The sequence below is a fragment of the Hibiscus syriacus genome, unplaced genomic scaffold (assembly GCF_006381635.1).
Source record: "Hibiscus syriacus cultivar Baekdansim isolate YM2019G1 unplaced genomic scaffold, ASM638163v2 tig00111427_pilon, whole genome shotgun sequence".
Taxonomy (NCBI): Eukaryota; Viridiplantae; Streptophyta; class Magnoliopsida; order Malvales; family Malvaceae; genus Hibiscus; species Hibiscus syriacus.
Genome location: NW_024063088.1, coordinates 1,657,308 through 1,669,407, shown reverse-complemented (window position 1 = coordinate 1,669,407; position 12,100 = coordinate 1,657,308). Strand labels below are relative to the sequence as shown.

The 12,100-nt window shown below is 30.2% G+C and overlaps 1 pseudogene; it reads right to left on the bottom strand.

Annotated features, from left to right (window-relative positions):
• Positions 1-201: 201 nt before the first annotated feature.
• On the bottom strand, positions 202-3,389 carry LOC120163038 (annotated as a pseudogene).
• Between the last annotated feature and the right edge of the window lie 8,711 nt (positions 3,390-12,100).

Sequence of the window (12,100 nt, the reverse complement as noted above, 5' to 3'; positions counted from 1 at the left end):
ACTTTGCTATTTTATTGAACAAACACTGTACAATCCTACTTGGCCATTTCCATTAGAGGAGGTGATCATACAGCAAATAACATGGAACTATAACAGGAACTAGGTTATGGTTTATTTAGCATTTTTATGTCATAGGATTTCCACAAAGGCAGGCTTATATATGTCAAGTTGACACCATTAATTGTTCTTCTTTCTTTTCTGGCATTAACTCATCTGATCTAGCTACTTCATTACTGTTTTACTGAGTAATTACTTGACTAGTCAAACGGCTGTTGCCTTTTCGAGTTGTTGGATTCTTCGGTCTTTGCAAACCTTCCACGGATCCTTGGTTGACTGTCAGCAAGAGTCTTCCTGCAGGCATACTGGGGGGAGAACAGAAAACATATTAGTTTCAGTACAGATATTTGAAAATAACCATGGAAGCTGCTCGTATTTTTTTAACCTTGATTTTCCTTCCAAAGTTCCTTTTGTTCTTCTTATTCCTGTATCTAGAGAGTTTTTCCCTTCGATCTTCGGTAGAACAGCTGCTGAAGATTATTGGTAACTCAACAGGAGAATGGATGATGCCCGCATTACCATTGCCAAGAGTCTGTCATAAAAACTCAGTTGCTAAACGTTATTACAGAGACAATACATGCTCAGTGATCTACATAGTTTGACACATCACTTCATTCTGGTAGGAACTTTAGGAGTGTAATGGCAAAGAAGTTTGGATTGTTTTTGTTGAGTCAAAAGAAGGGTCTTGTTTGAATTTTAGATATCTGCAGAATTTGATTGCAAAGCTTGAACCCTCAATTCCTGGTGTGATATCTATAACGGATAAACAATGTTGTGTTCAGTAATGAAAGGGGAGGCATGGATGAAAAAATAACACCTCTAACTGGACAAGATCCAGGTCGCTCAAGGGAAAGTCTCTTAACATTCTAAAATCTTGCACATCAGCTAAAGAAATCGTGTCTAAAACCGGATGGTATCCACACAAATGCCAACAGAAAATCTAACAGCCTAAAGAAAAATAAATCAAAGCAAAATAATAAAGGCTGACCTTTATATCTCCTTCACTAAATGCTCTCCTCATTCCATTTGCAGAACCAAAATCCATTCCAGGGAAATCAAGAAAATTAGGCTTGATTGCAGCCCCTTGAATCCATTCCATTGAGCTTAAACAATCTGAGCTGACACTTTTCTGGAATGGTACATCACAGAGCATTTCATTTTCATGATTTTGGTTTTCATCAGTCTTCAAAACAGGAATCTTGACATCCAGGAACACAGACAGTGGTGTTTCTATTACTTCTCGTGCTATTAGATCCTTCTCGCACTCATAGAGAACCTCTAAAAGCTGCTCGTTTTGAATTGATTCAATATCAGCAGCCTTAAGTCCTTGTGAAGTAATAACATCTTCACGCACAAGCTTAACGATATGGCTGAAGTCATGGGATCAAGGCCCACAATTGGTTCTTCAATGATTGGCTCAGGAGCTTTGAATAGATCACCTTCTTCTCCCAGGTAATATTCATATATTGCAGATGTCTGAACCAGGTTGTTCTACATTAGACATGAGTGAATATAAAGAAGCTTTAGAAGCAAAAATTATTCACTTACCAAATAAGATATACTTTTCCGAATGAAACAAAGTAGGCAAGGCAAAAAAATATTAATACAGGCAAAGAAACACTCTGCTTTGTGTAATTCAAATTGAGCAGGTGCTGCATTCTAATCAACTATATAAAAGCTTTAGCCTAGCGTCTTTGAGAAAACAGTTGAATTCTAACTAAGATCAAGAATAGGGGCTCGATTTCATTACATCTTCTCCTTTTCTTTTTCTCGATAAAGAGTATTGAGTTTTTTACAAATGAATTGCCCATTATCAAACGTGTTAAACCCAAACTGATAGACTGTAGTGCAAAGGTCTGCAACCAACTTAGCTTATCATGCTTATTTAAATGTGCTCCACTGCCTCTTCTTCATCCACCGTCCACAAAACTCAGATCAGGGTTATACAACCAAATCCAAAAGATTTGATAGGTCAAGGAAAAAATCTAAATTTCATTTTAGTAGTACCTTATTGAAGCTTAAACATAAACTAGAACTTACACATTTGATAGAAGATTGCCACTAGAATGATTAAAGCTGAATTTCCGTTGTGGCTTTCTTCGTTCATCATATGCACACGCTAAAAGTTCTTAAGAGAAACAAATTACCAATAGCAATCAGCTCTCTTACCCAGACCTTTTGTTTTCCTTAAAGCATCCGTGCTCGATACATTTGGATAACGTTATGGAGGTATAATCCTCAAAATATATAGAAAACTTTATAAAACTGAGTATAACAATGAAACACATACGCGATAAGATAGCATATTAGTAATCAAATTCAAAATCCTTCTCAACAAACAACAAAAATTTCATGTTAGCACAGTAAGAAAATATTATAACAACCATTTAAAGGGTAAATTACATTTCTCTTGCAGTGTACACTACACTGTGCCACTTCCACTTGTGAAACCAACTATATAATGCGACCTTTTTACCCAGAAAACTAAAAGAAAAAGAAAAGTGACCTTTTTTCCCTTCTAATCTCTCAGTATAAGGGGACTAAAAAAGTGAAAAATCAAATGACCAATTCACACCAAAAAGTTGAAGAAAATGGAAGAAGGCTTCAAGAACACGGAAGTGGTGACACGGAAATCATTTTCCAATTATATTCCAACTTTTCTTTGTTTTATTTCCTTTTTCATGATCCATCATGTAAACTCTTTCATTCTTTTTTTTCCATTTCAGCCTTGTTTGGTAGACGAGAAACTGTTCTTAGAATGACTAATTGAATCCCCCCACCCATTTCTGGAGAACCCAAAAATCAAAGAACATGAAAGGGTGAAAGTTTCCAAAATACAATTTTCCCCATGCTCTTTTTTCTTCATTAGAGGGGAAAACGAAATAAAATTTTTCCCTAAAAAATTACAAACCTTTAATATGAGCAAATGAAGTTCCCCTATGAAATCAATCAAAAATTGTAAAACTAAACTGAAAAAAAAAAAATCTCCACTTCAAGAAGAACAGAGTGAATACTGAAAGTCTGAAGCGAAGATTCAGATGCATGCAATCGAAACTAAAACACACCTCAAAACCATATCCAACCAACCAAATGCCGATCGCCCAAGAAAAACCCAAAGCAATGAAAATTACCAAAATCAAAACAGAAAGAAAGAAATCCGAGACAAAGATTCAGATAATCAGTACCATTGAAGCATTGGGCTTCTGTGTTTCGCACAACTCTTCAAACTGCTGAAAATCTTGAGAAAGTTTCTGCATGTAAGGGGAAAATACCCCCGTTCCTGCATACATTTCTAACGAAAACACCAACTTTCTTTGATTCTTGAGAAAAGAGAAGCACCAAGTATGATTTTCCCTAGAAATCAGAGTCCCCAAAAGTAGAGCAAAAATACTAACTTAAACACATCAGCCAAACCGCTGATAATAAGGAAAAAGTGTAAGATGACATGATATACAGTGGTCTTTCTCTTGGATGTTAAGATATGACCGATTTAATATACTATTAAATAAAGATATTATTAAAAATGTTAATATATTTTTAATATTTTTAGTAATATGTTAATATTTTACTAAAGTCTACTTAAAATATTTAATATTTTTGATAAAATATTATTTAAAATATTATATTTTTATCAAAAATATTAATATTGAAAGTTACTTAAAATATAATTTTTCTACTAAAAATTATGTATTAAAATTAATATTTCTGATAAAAAATATTTTAAATAATACTATTGAAAATATTAAAAAAATATTAATATCTCCAATAGATATTTTTTTATGTTTCAATTTGTCCCATATCATGCTCTTTTTTTATTTGAAAGTTTTGATTTTTTTTAGGGTGACAATATTGTATTATTATAATAGCAATTTGCACAGAATGTGAGCTTGTCAGTGCTCATCTCTCTGACCTATTTATCTCATGTCAGATGAAGAACTTCCTTACGTGGTTTTCTTGCGCGTGTTCAACACTTCCCATGCATGTGGATGGCATGCTCGGCTGCATCAATTTCTTCTTCTCCCGTTGCGGTCCATATTCCAGATACCGTCGATAGTCCAGCAGTGGAGATTGAACTTTCTTCCATCTTAAAAAACAAAAGCCCAATTGTCATTTTTTATTAGTTAAATTTAGATAACTACATGTTTAGTATTTAAACTATTACTTTTATTCAGTTTTGATACATAAACTTTATTTTTTTTCAAACTCAAATTTAATGTTTATTATAGGTTTAATTTTGTTCTATATTTTTATGGATAAATTACATCATTCATTACTCTACTATTTTCTCATTCCTATTTTAGTCATCGAAGTTTTATATTTTAAATTTAATCACTTAACTTTCAAATTACTCAAATTTTAATCACTCTAACTTATTTCATTAATATATGAGGGTTTGTGATTTAGGGTTTGTGGTATAATTTTTGGGTTTGAGTATAATTTTAAATTTTATTTTATTTTCATTGTATATTAATAAAATAAATAATAATAATAAATGGTATGTCACAAAAAATATTAATAAAATAAATCAGAGTGATTAAAAAATGAACAATTTGAAAGTTGAGTAATTCAATTGAAAATTTTTAAACTTTAGTGACCAAAATAAATCAGAATGATTAAAAAATGAACAATTTGAAAGTTGATAGTTGAGTGATAAATGATGTAATTTACTCATAAAAAATATCACGTACAGTAGTTTCGTTAAGTATTTAAAGGTAGACTGCCAAAATGAAACTTAAATTAAATGTTTTGTATGATTTTGGAGAAAAAAATAAAGTTTAGATACTAAAACGGAACAAAAATGAAAATTTAGATACAAAATATATAGTTTATCCTAAATTTATATTTACTATTTATATAACACAATATTTAAAAATGATTAGCTTTATGAATCAATTGATTGTCCTCGATGATTAAGGAGGTCGATGATTAAGGAGGTGTTGTATGATATAGAATATATAATATAAAGTTAAAATGTTTAGTATGTTTTTATGTATAATATAAAATGTATAATATTTGTAATGATGATTGATATGTATATAAAGTTAAAAGTTGAATGACTATGACTTTATTAATTCGACTATACGAATATAATTAATTTACCTTTGTGCTTGTATGTTACATATATATTATATATAATATATATTTTTTAATATATTTTTATTTTTATTTTTTAATAATTTATCATTTATCATTTTATAGTTTGTAATATTTCTAATAGTATTTTTAGTATTTAAAAAAAATAGTAATTTAATTTTTATTTTTAGCATATTTATATTTAATTCAAAATTTAAATATATTTATTTTTTAAAAATTAAACGAGTTCTCAAATTTTCTAAAAAATTATTTTGGCTTTTGGAATCAATTAGAAGAATCAATTTAGTCTCTTTGTGATGCCAGTATCAACTGTGGATCACCGCATTAACGTTGTGAATCATCACATTAGCATTGTAACTGTCAACATTCAATTCTGTTGGTTAAATTAATTTTTTTCTTCAATTTAAGTTTACATTGAGTGAAAAAAATTTAAAAGTTACATTAATTTTAAAAAAAAACAAAAGTTACATTAATTTTTTTTAAAAAAAGTTTGAAGTTCTTAGAGTTAATTGCATCTTATGTCCTCAAAGTATGATTCTAATGTTTCAATTTTATCCCTAAACTATGACTATCATTCTAAATTAGTCCTCAACCTTTTGAATATTTTAATTTCATCCTTAAACTATGACTTTCATTCTAAATTGGACCCCAAAGTTTTTTAATATTTCAATTTCATCCCAAACTATATGTATGTATACTAATCACATCCCTTGTAAATAAAATCGTTAGGCCAACTTATATTATTATATGTTTTAAAAAAAACAAAATTTAGGTGTTGAAATGGGTTTATTTTGAATGGGGAAAAGGGGTCTTGTTTTGAAATACTTTGGGATTCCCTTTTAAAAATAAATTGAAAAACTGTTCGAGGAGTGCCACCAATCTTTGATTAGGGTGTGATTAGGCACCCAAAAATGTATTTGTCATTTTAATAAAGTATTAATTTTAATTAAAATGACAAACTTGCGGTATACGTTACCAAAATTTGAGTTTTGAAGTTGGTTACGTATGGGGAAGGATTATCACCCCATAGCACCCTAAATCGATACCAAGTCGATTAATTAATTGTCTTTGCAATGAAATTTACAAGTTCGAGTCTAATTTAATTTAAGATCCCCTAAAAATAATGTTCTCTTATTTTTTTGGATGAAACATAATAATATTTAATTATTTCCTATCGAGAATGATCGATTTCTCATACCTTGAAGCAATCGATTCTTACTTCAATCGAAATAAAGAAATATTAAAATTTCATTCTAAAGTTCACTATTAATTCAAAATAACAACACCCAAATAATTTTAAGAGTGAAAACGATAATATCTAATTATTTCCAACCGAAAATAAATGATCTTTCGTGCATTAAAACATTCATTTATTACCCCAACTGAAATAAAGAGATATTACTATTTCATCTTAAAATTTAATATTGATTAGAATGAAAACGATAATATCTAATGATTTCCAATCGAGAATAAATGATCTCTCATACCTTAAAGCATTCATTTATTGCTCCAATCGAAATGAAGAGATATCACTATTCTCAATATCGATTCGAATGTTATTATTTTGAAAATCTATTGGAAAACACATGCAAAAATAAAACAAATTAAAAGCCTGTCAAGCAATTAATTAATTATTTATTTTACCAATATTTAATGAGAATAAGAATGTTCAGTTATTTAAATATCTCGAGACGATACCTTAAATTCAATCTAATAGTCTTTTCTCTATGAATTTAATTAAAAGAACATGATTTTTTTCCGAATTCCCAAATTTTAAAATGAATTCGATTTAATTCGTGTCACTAAATGGGATAGACTTTCATTTTAAAATTATCGAAAGTAACATTCTTATATGTTAAGACAGTCACTTTACGACAATATTAAAATGATCGAATATTACCCTGAGTCAATTTATTTTGATTTGAGTCAAATGATGCTTATGAGGGTATCATACCAAATTAGGACTAAAATGAACTAACATGCAAAAAAATAAAATAAAAATAGGACTAAAACATAAACAATCAAACCATCATGCCAAAATTAAAAAAAAATTATACAGGTTACTAAAATAAGCATTTTCAATATTAAGTGCTAAAATTAAAATAATAAAAATAAATAAAAGATAGGAACTAATTTAAAATAAATTAGAATTACATGGACAAATTAAAATAAATAAATAAAGATTCGAATTCGAAATACAAACATGAATAAACTACACATACTAAATTAATTAAGACTAAAATGAAGCAACTTGCAAAAAAATAAAATAAAAATAAAAATAGGACTAAAATATAAATAATCAAACCATCATGCCAAAATTAAAACAAAATAAATTATACATGTTACTAAAATGAGCATTTTCAATATTAAGTGCTAAAATTACAAATAATAAAAATAAATAAAAGATAGGAACTAAATTAAAATAAATTAGAATTACATGGACAAATTAAAATAAATAAATAAAAAGATTTGAATTCAAAATACAAACATGCATAAACTACAGGGACTATTTCCTAAATATTCCACTTTTCCTAGCCTAAAATGAAAATTTGCTAAATCAGTCCATAAACATTTTTGAAAAATTAAACAGTCACTACACATAACTAAACTGTAAAAACATAGTACACATACAAGGACTAAACGAAAATTAAACCAAAAAATAAATAACATGCATAAAAGTGGGTAAATCACAAAAGTAGACCCTACAGATGACTAACATGCAAAAACACGGCTAAACTAGGGGGCTAAATAGAAATTAAACCAAAAATTGTATAACATGCATAAAAAAGGATAAATAGCAAGTTCAGTCCCTACATATGACCATTTAGTAAAAAGACACTTAAAGTGGGAGGACTTATGAGTGATTTTCGCCTAAATTTTGCCTATATATACAACTCTTTTTTCATTTGAATCGAATTTGAAAAAAAAGAATTTATATTCTCTCTCATTTCATTTCGCCCTGCCCACTATCGGTCGCCCTGCAACGGCTTCCGACCACTGTTCTGACTACCGTACACGGTGATTGAAATTCCCAAATCAACCCAAAACATTCAAAAAGCTTATATCTACACCCCTAGACAACTAACCTAGGCTAAACCCCCTAAAAAACTCCCTAAAAGCCTCTAAAACAACCCCGACCATTCAGCTCCCACTAGCTCCAGCGACGACGAACCGACCTCGATTCGACCCCCTACTAAGGTAATAGATCTAACCTATTTATTTCGGTTACATGCAAGCTAGGATTTTTTTTATTTCGAAAATAAAAAATAATGAAAAAAATACCTTGCTAAAAAATTGCTTTTTGTATTGTTTTATTTCCACCGAAAAATAGAACATGTTTTACATTGTATGATTCGAGTTTTATACCCATTTTACAGTAGGTATTATTTCCTAATATTCTGACATTGCTTGGTATTTTGGTGATGGGGTGATTGTTATTGCAAGGGATAGGTTCTTGGCAGGGCAAGGTGGTGGTGTGTTCGGTTGATGGTGCAGAGGTGGGGTAGCAGCATGGTGTTGGCAGAATCCGGATTTGGGTCGGATTGCTTGTTGGGCTTTAGGTATGGGCCGTGTAACACCCCTGACCCGTACCCGACCCAGGTCATATTTGACTTTTCAAAACATACGAAATTCACAAATAGACATAATTAAAAAAATTATTGTTCTAATCAAGATAAATAAAATACTACCATTTAAACTATAAAATTATTTCTCATAAAATCTTAATAATTTAAATAGAAACCCAAAAGTAAGAGTTTACAAAATACAAAGTTATACAAGTTTACAAAAACGACTAGAGTATTTCATATTGAACGAATAATACATGCCACAGTTTACAAAATAACAAAACCTACATTCAATTTGTATTGATCTGATCTTCAGAAGTGTATGCTATACTCAACCCCCAATTCACTCGTCAGCCTTCTTCAAATCTACACGTGAGAGAACACACACTAAGTCGATGACTTAGTGAGGCAATACTAATAGTGCTAACTGATGAGCAGAAATCTTATTGTTTTATTCAAAATATTTTTCAAAGAGCTTACTTAATTTCCATATCAAAAATATACTTATGAGTAATTGTACTTTGTATGCTTTTGTTCCAAGTTGCCCAAGGTATACTACTGAGAAATCTAGGTATGTGAGTACTATGAGCTTGTGCACTAATACTGTCACCACAGCTTGTAATTTGCACCGAAGTGCCACATAATTGTCCCGAAGGACCACATAGGTTGCATCAAAGTGCCACATAGGGTTGCATCGAAGTGCCACATATTTGTCCCGGAGAACCACATAGACCCTCGACTCTTAGCATGCCAACTATACCTCTAATCCTCATACATATACATTAGACTTTTAATCACATAATTAGGTTTAATCTTTATTCAAACTGTTTCTTATTCACTTAGCTTCTTTGTCAAAAAGTATATTCATATTCATTGATTCGAAGTTCATATTCCCATGTTCAAAGTTCATATTTTCTTAACACATAGTCATAAGACATAGCTTGTAAAAAAATAAAACTTGAATAAAACATTTAAATAGAACATAAAATAAATATAAAGTTTTCGATCGAAAACACTAAGGTTGGCTTATCGCAAGCCTTCCTCAATTTTATTACAAAACAGAGAAGTTGCACTCACCTTTGCCTCACTAAAGTCCAATCCAAATCCGTTCGAATAAATGTTCAAATACCAAGCTGACTGGAATTTTACTTGTTTTCATTCACTACACAAACAATCTAGAATCAATATAAATCTTGTAACACCCCCAACCCGTACCCGACCCGGATACGAGTCCGAGGTGTCACATTGACTTTTCAAAGACCATATATTTATAGAAATTATGGAAAATTATGATTTCTATTAACACAAAACTATATTTACATACTTAAGTTTAAAACATTTCAAAAATTGATCAGAGCATTCATAAATTACATATTTCTACATGCCAACACCTTTGACCCAACAAAATACATACTGTAACTTTACTTCTGATCTGATCTCTGAGTGGAGATATGTGCTCTATAATTTCCTATCCTTGATCTTCTTTCTCTTCGGAACCTACGTGTAAAAACACTTACACGCTAAGTCATAGACTTAGTGAGACATAATAAGTTATATAATACACTATATAATATATAACTATGTATACATGCTATATTATATCATGTTATCCAAACTCATTTCATTTCATCACACAAGATAAAATCATTTCAAATTACATGTCAAGAAATAAATATATATGCATAAATCATTATTAACCCCTTATCGATTAACCACATAATCTTATACCTTCTATAACATATTTCTACTCCTAACATACATTAATCATTATTTCTTTATTAGTTCATAAGCAAATGTGATTTAATACAAGTAATAGTAACATGATAACATACAAACTCTTTTCATATCTTTTATAGGCCCATGTACATTACAAAGAACTTAAGGTATGCGAGTACATTGAGGTTGTGCACTATTGTTATCACCACAGCTCATATGGGGTCCCACTAGGGGCATGTGAAATTTGTCCAGAAGGACCTCTGTATATGTCCCGAAGGACCTCTGTATATGTCCCGAAGGACCGCGTAGACCCTCGACTCTTGGCATGCCAACTATACCTATGGTTCTCACATCACATAACATGGGCATTATTATTATATTTATCATTTATTTCTATCACATAAGCACATAACTTATAACTTTTTTTTCACACTTCATGTAATACTCTTATAGAGTTCCACATTTCCTTATCATATATTTCTTTTCATATGTTCTTGTTCTTACATGATCATGTAGTCTATATATCATAGTCATATAATTTCATAAATTTATTTATATATCTATTTCATATAACATTCACTATAACATATAAACACATATACATATAATCATCCATCTCATATTCTATCACACAAGTATTTAAATACATTCCTATGGGTCATACAACATGTAGTGAATCATATGTAAACATATATGACTTACATATACTAAATCAAGACTATCATGTATGCATGTTCATACTATTATACTAGGAAGTTTATTTCGGAAATAGACTTATTTCAAGTCTTTTTCCCATTAACTATACCTATATTATGCACTCACCTTAGCCATGCTTTCTTTGATTTGATCCTAATTCTTAGATTGTTCCGGAACGGGATCACATTCCATATCTACACAATAATACATTTTAAGGAAATTATTAGATACTTACACCTTGTAATTCTATACTAACAACTTAAATGAACTTAATAAACCAATATTCACCTTTTTCCTTTAGGGGGTATCGATACTCTCTTAGGGTACCAGTGCCCTCATTGCATTCTGTGATTTTTCGTTTGAGAGGGTATCAGTACCTTTTGAATGGGTATCGATACCCCTAGCACAGAAATCACATTTTATGCACCAAACTTCTCTTCATTTCTCACAATTTCCTCATGTTTCAACCCTCTACATATCCATAATTCATATAACATGCTTAAACCCATTTCTACTCATTAATCACATCTTAAACCTCAAAATCCTATTCACCGCATAGAATTCAAGAATTAAACTAAATTTTCAACATGTTCTAAAACCCATTCTATCACTTCATATCTTTTAATTTAACCCTTGACAAGTCAAATTTAGCTTTAAATTTAACTTATCAACTTTTCTTCAAGATTTCACTTAAAAACTCTCAATCTTTGATCCATATTATATTTTCCATCTTATAGTTTTAAGATAACTTAAGCTTTCCTTAAGCTTAAGTATCATCTAATGATAAAAAACCAAGCTTAATTTTAACTAAAAACCAACTAATAAGAAGTCTCACCTTAACAAGTTAGAGTTCACGGCTGAAAGAAGATGAAGAAGATAACTCTAGAAAGCTTCCTTATTCTCCTTCATTCCCACGTGTAACCCATATATATCCCCACTCAATAATTATCTTTCCATCAAATTACCATTTT